Source organism: Nerophis lumbriciformis, linkage group LG10, assembly GCF_033978685.3.
Source record: "Nerophis lumbriciformis linkage group LG10, RoL_Nlum_v2.1, whole genome shotgun sequence".
Lineage (NCBI taxonomy): Eukaryota > Metazoa > Chordata > Actinopteri > Syngnathiformes > Syngnathidae > Nerophis > Nerophis lumbriciformis.
In genome coordinates this window covers 4117501-4127606 of record NC_084557.2, presented here as the reverse complement: position 1 = coordinate 4127606, position 10106 = coordinate 4117501, and positions in this window count along the sequence as shown.

Sequence of the window (10106 nt, the reverse complement as noted above, 5' to 3'; positions counted from 1 at the left end):
CACTATTTCAGAACACACACATTATACAAATATACATTATAAAATCAATAAGAAAACGGGAGCTCTAATTTGGGAGTCTGAATTAGGATCAGAAGTTCCTATATAAACATTGCGCACTCACGTCGCCTTTTTGTATTGATTACTGCAGCTGTGCACTGGATTCATTCACAAATACAAAACTACAACTCACAAACACTTTAGAGTTAGGCTCCACCATCAGAATGTGTACTTAAACTTATAAAGATCACATGGATATTATTCAGTGAGTTGATTCACCAAAACTAACCTGTTATACAGGAGGAAAAAGCACACAGGACGTTTCATTTGTTCACAAACTGGTCGCGCTCATCAGAATGACAAGACACTTCCGGTTTGCAGGTGATAGCATTCAATTGGGAAGAAACGCCCTACTGACCAATGTGAATACTGATAAATGTGTAATGACAGCTCCAAAAACTAATTCAAACCACAAAATAAACTAAATAAATCAACACAAAAATGTGACACATTATGGGTGGGTCACATATGCATGTACAACAGGCTGTCAACACGTCACTCAGGTCCGCATGGAGCTGGAGGGGGCGTGGCCTCCAGCTCCGCCTGAATTTCGGGAGATTTTCGGGAGAAAATTTGTCCCGGGAGGTTTTCGGGAGAGGCGCTGAATTTCGGGAGTCTCCCGGAAAATCCGGGAGGGTTGGCAAGTATGCCGCTGGAGTGAATCCGATGCTTGAACTGCGTGTTTTCCTCCCTGAAGGTTTAGTATTTTAAAAGGTAAAGTAGCCTTTCAAAGCAGACATTAGCAGGAAAAGTACACCTAATTGGAGTAAATGAGAAGAGAGCATATTTTAAGTGAGCGAGCGCAACACAAATATAGGTCATCAATAATCCCAGACGTCATGTCCTTGTGGTTCAGCGCAGAGAAGCAAGGGCATGGAAACATGGAAATAAATAGTTTTTCTTCTGAATCATAACGACACGCACCTAAACATAAAGCAGTGACCGCCACTCGCGCGGACGTGGTTAATAAGCAGCGGCGGCACCTGTCACTCATGTCACTTTGTGTCCCGTGTGACGTCGGCGCCGTCCTGACCTGCTGTTTGTTTCCCCGGCCTCTCTAATATTCCTGTGCAGGAGCAACAACCGGGCAGACAGGCGGAGAAGACGTCGTGGCTTGTACAGCCCTTTGAGACACTCGTGATTTAGGGCTATATAAGTCAACATCGATTAATTGATTAAGAAGACGGACAGCAGGTAAGATGTTTGTTCCTTATCACCTTGTTTGAATTTATTTTTTAAAATATTTTGTTTAAAGTTGACTAGTTTAGTTTTGTTTACCAAAAATAATAAATCTGCAATTTCTTACAACAAGATTTTTTTCCAGGGGATTTCAGGAAAACTTTATTTTGCCGATTTAGGCATTTTTTTTTATGACATTTTATTTCCCTTCTGCCCTCTGTAGCACTTTATTCTACAAATATAAAGTGCGTAATAAATGTAATTATTATTACGCAAAAATCAAAGACGTATTGTTGTTGTAGTACACATGTATATACTTTTATATGCCATTTTATTACTTTTGCATCACTGTATATACTAGAGGTGGGGAAATAATAAATTTTTACATGCATGGACCATTATAAAATCGATTTCTAAACGTCAAAAATGGATAATGAATGTATTTATTGTAAATAGAGTCATGCAGACAGTTGTACATTGGGAGATAGCATTTATGTTGCAGTTCTGTACACATTTCCATGAATTCAACAAGTGTCATGGGAATTAATTGAACTGTTTTGTTATTACAAATGCACTGTTTTTAAAAGTCGCAAGTGGAAAAGGCCTATTTAGTGAAAGGAAAAGAAATGTAAAACTGCATTAACATACATAAAGATGCATCAATAATCCATTTTTAATCGAATCGTATCTCTTTAATCATAATCGAATCGTGAGGTTCCTAAAGATTCCCACCTCTAATATATACACACACATATATATATTTATATATATGTGTGTGTATATATGTATGTGTGTATATATGTGTATATATACACACACACACACACACACACACACACACACACACACACACACACACACACACACACACACACACACACACATACACACACACATTCATAAAGTTAAGTTAAAGTACCCATCATTGTCACTCACACAATATATATATATATATATATATATATATATATATATATATATATATATATATATGTATACATATATATGTATGTGTATGTATATATGTATGTGGGTGTATATATATACATATATATATATATATACATATATATATATATATATATATATATATATATATATACATACATGTATATAAAATAATATACATACATAAATATATACATACACATATTTATACATTTGTACATATATACATATGTATACATACATATACACACACACACACACATATATATATATAAAATGATGATGAAATATATACATACAGTATATATATACACACACATATGTATATATTTCATCATCATTTTATATATGTATATATACAGATTTATATTTATATATAAATACTTTATATATATATACACACACACATACATATATATAAAATTATGATGAAATATATACATATATACACACACACATAAATATATACATATATATGTATATATTTCATCATAATTTCATTTATATATATGTGTGTGTATATATATGGGTGTATAGATATACATACATATATATATATATATATATATATATGTACATATACATATATACATATATTTATATACATAAATATATATATATATATATGTACATATACATATATACATATATTTATATACACATATATATATATATATATATATATATATTTATATATATATATATATATATATATATATATTTATATATATATATATATATACATATACATATATTTATATACATATATATATATATATATATATATATATATATATACCGTATTTTTCGGACTATAAGTCGCAGTTTTTTTCATAGTTTGGCCGGGCTCCAGTGCGAGTTATATATGTTTTTTTCCTTTTTTACTATGCATTTTCAGTAGGTGCGACTTATACTCCGGTGCAACTTATACTCCGAAAAATACGGTATGTATATGTATATATATATATATATATATATATATATATATATATATATATATATATATATATATATATATATATATATATATGTATATATACATATTTATATTTATATATAAATACTTTATATATATATATATATACACACACATACATATATATAAAATTATGATGAAATATATACATATATATACACACACATAAATATATACATATATATCTATATATTTCATCATAATTTCATTTATATATACCTATATATATGTGTGTGTATATATATAGGTGTATGGATATACATACATATATATATATATATATATATATATATATATATGTATATATATATATATATATATATATATATATATATATATATATATATATATATATATATATATATATATATATATATAGGTGTATGGATATACATACATATATATATATATATATATGTATGTACATATACATATATACATAAATATATATATATATCTGTACATATACATATATTTATATACATAAATATATATATATGTACATATACATATACATATACATATATTTATATACATATATATATATATATATATATATATATATATATATACCGTATTTTTCGGACTATAAGTCGCAGTTTTTTTCATAATTTGGCCGGGCTCCAGTGTGACTTATATATGTTTTTTTCCTTTTTTACTATGCATTTTCAGCAGGTGCGACTTATACTCCGGTGCGACTTATACTCCGAAAAATACGGTATGTATATATATATATATATATATATATATATATATATATATATATATATATATATATATATATACATATATATATATATATATATATATATATATATATATATATATATATATATATATATATGTGTGTGTATATATATAGGTGTATGGATATACATACATATATATATATATATATATATATATATATATATATATATATGTATATATATATATATATATATATATATATATATATATATATATATATAGGTGTATGGATATACATACATATATATATATATATATATGTACATATACATATATTTATATACATAAATATATATATATATATCTGTACATATACATATATACATATATTTATATACATAAATATATATATATGTACATATACATATACATATATTTATATACATATATATATATATATATATATATATATATATATATATATATATATATATATATATATATATACCGTATTTTTCGGACTATAAGTCACAGTTTTTTTCATAGTTTGGCCGGGCTCCAGTGCGACTTATATGTTTTTTTCCTTTTTTACTATGCATTTTCGGCAGGTGCGACTTATACTCCGGTGCGTCTTATACTCCGAAAAATACGGTATATATATATATATATATATATATATATATATATATATATATATATATATATATATATATATATATATATATATATATAATCACACACACACATTTTTAACTAGCATAAATGTATTTTCTGTGTGTGCCTTGCTGCTGTCGTTATATGATCTACATTATTACAATGACAGTATATTACTTCACAGTCTAATAATGCAAACACAATGATAATTAATACTTCTTCAACAGTGACAATCCAATCTGAGCACTACTATCGTGTTTTTTTTTTGAGTAATTAATTAGAATTTTAAATGTAATTTATAATAAAAATCCATTTTTTTATTTGAATGATTAAAAACGCCATTTATGAAAACAATGTTACTGTCATTTTTACAGGCTATTGGAAACTACTCTTGTCCCTTGATGTGTTGTTTACAGATCTCAAGGATGCCCTCAGTAGCCACGATGGTCGTCATGGTAACGCTGGCGTCTCAGTGCTGCGCCGCGCCACAGGTGGTAAACAACACAAACTCACACACGTCCTCACCCGGGTGCCTGACCGTCGCGTCTTCTTTCAGCGGCGAAACTGGACGCCTCAGGCCATCTTGTACCTGAGAGGCAGACGTAAGAATACACACCTGACACTTTTCACGAACTGACAAATGTTGATGACCGCTGATGTCGCTGCAGAGGGACGCCGCTCGTTGGAGAGGGACGACACTCACTCGGGTAAAACAAGTCATATTTACCAGCTTTTACTACTGTGCCAGGTCTCCTTGGTAACGTGTTGCTAGGCAGATTTGAAAGAAGTGATGCTACTCACTGGTTGAAGGATTGCTCTGTACTGTCACCACACTGCCTTCTGCCCTCCATCCCGGAAATATTTTCTATGCCCTGCCGGTGTTGGTGTGACATGTGACTTTCCTAACCGAATAAATGCCTTTGATTGACGTGTTGTACTTGTATTCACACTTCTCTGTTGTTATACGTGTCATGCTGCAGAGCGCCTGGTCAGCCCACCTATTTTCTGCAAATGACATTAATACCATCCTGTTATTTGGTTTATTATTGACCTCATCTTCTAATAGATTGTAAATAACACCAATATAATGGGAACAAACACTATAATAGACTCAATTCCATGGAAAACAAAACAAAACAACAACAAAAAACATGTATTTTATGCCAGAAAATATGCGTCCCATGTAAACTTCTTTTTTTTTTTTTCCATTTAATTTTTATTGACATCCAGCATCAGGCATTCCTTTCCATTACATCATATTTACATACATCATATATTTGTTGTTTGGCCTAAATGTCAACATTTTTATTATATATTCTAACTTTCAATTTTTTATTTTTTTATATACTTTGTAGCACTTTGAGATTTTAACAAATGTAAAGTGCGTTACAAATGTAATTCATTATTATTATTATTATTATTATTATTATTTTATTTTCCTCAATTGATGTACTAACATCATTCATTTAATTTTTATTGACATCCAGCATCCGGCATTCCTTTCCATTACGTCATATTTACATACATCATATATTTGTTGTTTGCCCTAAATGTCAACATTTTTATTATATATTCTAACTTTCTATTTTTTATTTTTTTTAATACTTTGTAGCACTTTGAGATTTTAACAAATGTAAAGTGCGTTACAAATGTAATTCATTATTATTATTATTATTATTATTATTATTATTTTATTTTCCTCAATTGATGTACTAACATCAGTCATTTAATTTTTATTGACATCCAGCATCAGGCATTCCTTTCCATTACATCATATTTACATACATCATATATTTGTTGTTTGGCCTAAACGTCAACATTGTTATTATATATTCTAACTTTCTATTTTTATTTTTTTTATACTTTGTAGCACTTTGAGATTTTAACAAATGTAAAGTGCGTTACAAATGTAATTCATTATTATTATTATTATTATTATTATTATTATTATTATTATTTTATTTTCCTCAATTGATGTACTAACATCAGTCATTTAATTTTTATTGACATCCAGCATCCGGCATTCCTTTCCATTACATCATATTTACATACATCATATATTTGTTGTTTGCCCTAAATGTCAAAATATTTTTTTTGTTTACATCCCAGCGAATACCTTGTGTTTTTAATGTTGATTTAATTTTTTTTTTTAAACTTTTTTTCATCATTTTTTAAATTTATTTATTTTTCAATTCTTGTGCGGCCCGGTACCAATCGATCCACTGACCGGTGGTTGGGGACCACTGCATTACATCATATTTACATACATCATATATTTGTTGTTTGCCCTAAATGTCAAAATATTTGTTTGTTTATATCACAGCGATGCCCCCCCCCCTAAATTATGTACTCTATTTTCCTCAATTGATGTACTAACATCATGTGTTTTATTCTGTAGATACTTAGCATCATCTACAACTAAAATTGTGAATTTGGACTCATGTTATTAATCACGGGATGCAGTGCACTGTGACGTCACAGCGATGAATTGTATTCCAAGTGCTTTAGTTCAGATGTTTACGTTGTCGACTACATTCCCCCACCTGTGCCCAGCAACTCCCAACCTGCAGGCCGGCGGCAGACAACTAAGGATTTTGTACCTGGAGCTCCTTGGCGAGGACTGGATGGAGCAGGTACATGTAACACCGGACCTCTTGGCTTCCTTCATGTTCATGATGGACTTCATGTCTCCTGCACAGGAAGAAGGAAGGCAGATGATTTGAAATAGAGCTGCTACTTTCCCTCTGGCATTGTCCTATCATGCAATAAAGTACTGCTATAAAAAAAAGACACTCTGTGACTAATCATTAGTGACCAGGCCCTTGAGTTAGTCAACCGTTACCACCATGCTGTTTCGTCATCACAAGGTCCAGACACAGATTGGATCTGGCATTCTGAGGTCAGCACCGGTCCAAACAGACCTGGGATGAACATTGATCCATCACGATACTGACAGTTGAGAAAATGTGATATTTTGGGCAAAAAAATGCTATAGAATGTTGTATAACACTTTTTCAGCAGGCGAGCTACTTTTTAAATGACCAAGTCGAGGTGATCTACCTCATACATATATATATATATATATATATATATATATATATATATATATATATATATATATATATATATATATATATATATATATATATATATATATATATATAAATATATATATATATATATATTTATATATATGTATATATATATATATATATATATATATTTATATATATATATGTGTATGTATATATGTATGTGTGTATATATATATACACATATATAAATATATATATATATATATTTACATACATGTATATAAAATAATATACACCCATAAATATATACATACACACATATATACATTTGTACATATATACATATGTATACATACATACATATACACACACATGATGATGAAATATATACATATATACACACACACACATAAATATATACATATATATGTATATATTTCATCATAATTTCATTTATATATACATATATATATGTGTGTGTATATATATGGGTGTATAGATATACATATATATATATATATATATATATATATATACATATGTACATATATACATATACAGTATATTTATATACATAAACATATATATATATGTATATATATTAATATATATATATGTGTATGTATATATATATATATATATATATATATATATATATATATATATATATATATATATATATAGTCACACACACACATTTTTAACAAGCATAAATGTATTTTCTGTGTGTGCCTTGCTGCTGTCGTTATATGATCTATATTATTACCAGCTCTTCCTCCCAAGGAATCTAAGTTACTGGTCAATCCCAAGTTCTTTTGATGACATATATATTGAGTAAGAAGGACCATCAAGACAGAATTGGAATATTTTCAAGTTTTACTAAAGCTTTAGGAGATCAGTTTAACCAATACATTCATATCGGCTACTCTAGTTGATCTGGCATTCCAACGGAAAAGCCAACTCCTTTGCACACAAAGAAAACCCCCATCTCTCCCCCTCGCAACACTGATAAGGAAAGAGTGGGTGTTGTATTTCACATTCCAAGGGTTAAGACACTAAACAGACAATCTGAAGACAAAGAGAGACTGGTAGAATATACAAAGGAAAAGTACTAGATACGCAAACATGGCTATGATTAGAAAAATAACTCTTAAACATATATGCATCCTCCACTATATATATATATATATATATATATATATATATATATATATATATATATATATATATATATATATATATATATATATATATATATATATATATATATATATATATGTATGTGTGGGGAAAAAAATCACAAGACTACTTCATCTCTACAGGCCTGTTTCATGAGGGGGTTCCCTCAATCATCAGGAGATCAGTAGTGATGATAACCTCCACATTTTCAAATGGAGGAGAGAAAAAAGTCCTCCTTTCTGTCCAATACCACATGAAAGTTTGTCCAGCTTCCATACTCCTTTTTATACACTTTACAAGAAATACATTGGCGGCAAACTCCGTAGCTTAATAGCTTTCCGAGACTCTTATTTTGATAGCGCAGGCAGGATGAAGCAGGGCTTTTATTGTGAAGACAGGAACTGTGCAGTTGGTCTTTAGCATTTTGACGTTTTTTTTTTAAATTCTGTTGAAATAAAAAGTGTTTCTGGCCTTCATGTCAGGTTCAAACACTGATGACATCTATTAAACAAGACACGAGGCAAAGAATTAAACAGAGACAGAATTCAATTTGGACTCAATTGAGGAGACAGGCCTGCACACACTGTACTCTTGTACAGTATCTTAGCACGCTCTGCCAAAAGATTGCATGCCTCCTTCTTTTATTTTGGACCCTCCCCAACCACATGGCCACCTTTGTTTTCAAAGGACAAAGGTCGCAAAAAGTGCACAGAAAAGGTCGTAAACAATTTACTGGAAAGGTCAGTTCAAAAAGAGTTTGTAATATAGTTAAAAAAGAGTTCCATAAAATAGTTCAAAAAGAGTTCGTAAAATATTTAAAAAAGAGGTCGTCTGGAAATTGGGCAGATCCTGTCATCTCTCCGCTTTGAAGTCCTTGGGTTAGAACAATATCTTTCTGTTGATTACCATACATGTGAGAAAACAGGAACACCCCCCCCCCGATCTAGAACAACTTGAAGACTTGAAGGGCACAAACCAAAGTGTGCATGTTGTTTAGTGTTTGCAGTGATTAGTGACACAGGTGACAGAAGTGGAACATCAGGCTGTTGAGCAACATTTCCTGTGCGTGGAGATGGAACCTGATCAGGATGTTCTTCATGATAACATCTGCCAGTTGAAATCGCACAAGCAAATGTTGACTTCAGCAGTTCTCGGGTGTTGTTGACGTGCACCTGCAAACGCCACGATGATCCACGCTGCACTTATCTGCTCTTTTTTGACAGCTGGCCTTGCGGCTAAATCTTTTCTTCGGACTCTCAACCAAAAACTGGACTGCAACCAACCGGTATGGGACTCACTTGTTTTCTTCACGACAAGCAAAGGCTTTATTTAAAACTTTGTTTCTGTGTTTGTTTCCCCTGTAGGGTCTTAATAACTGCAAAATGAGT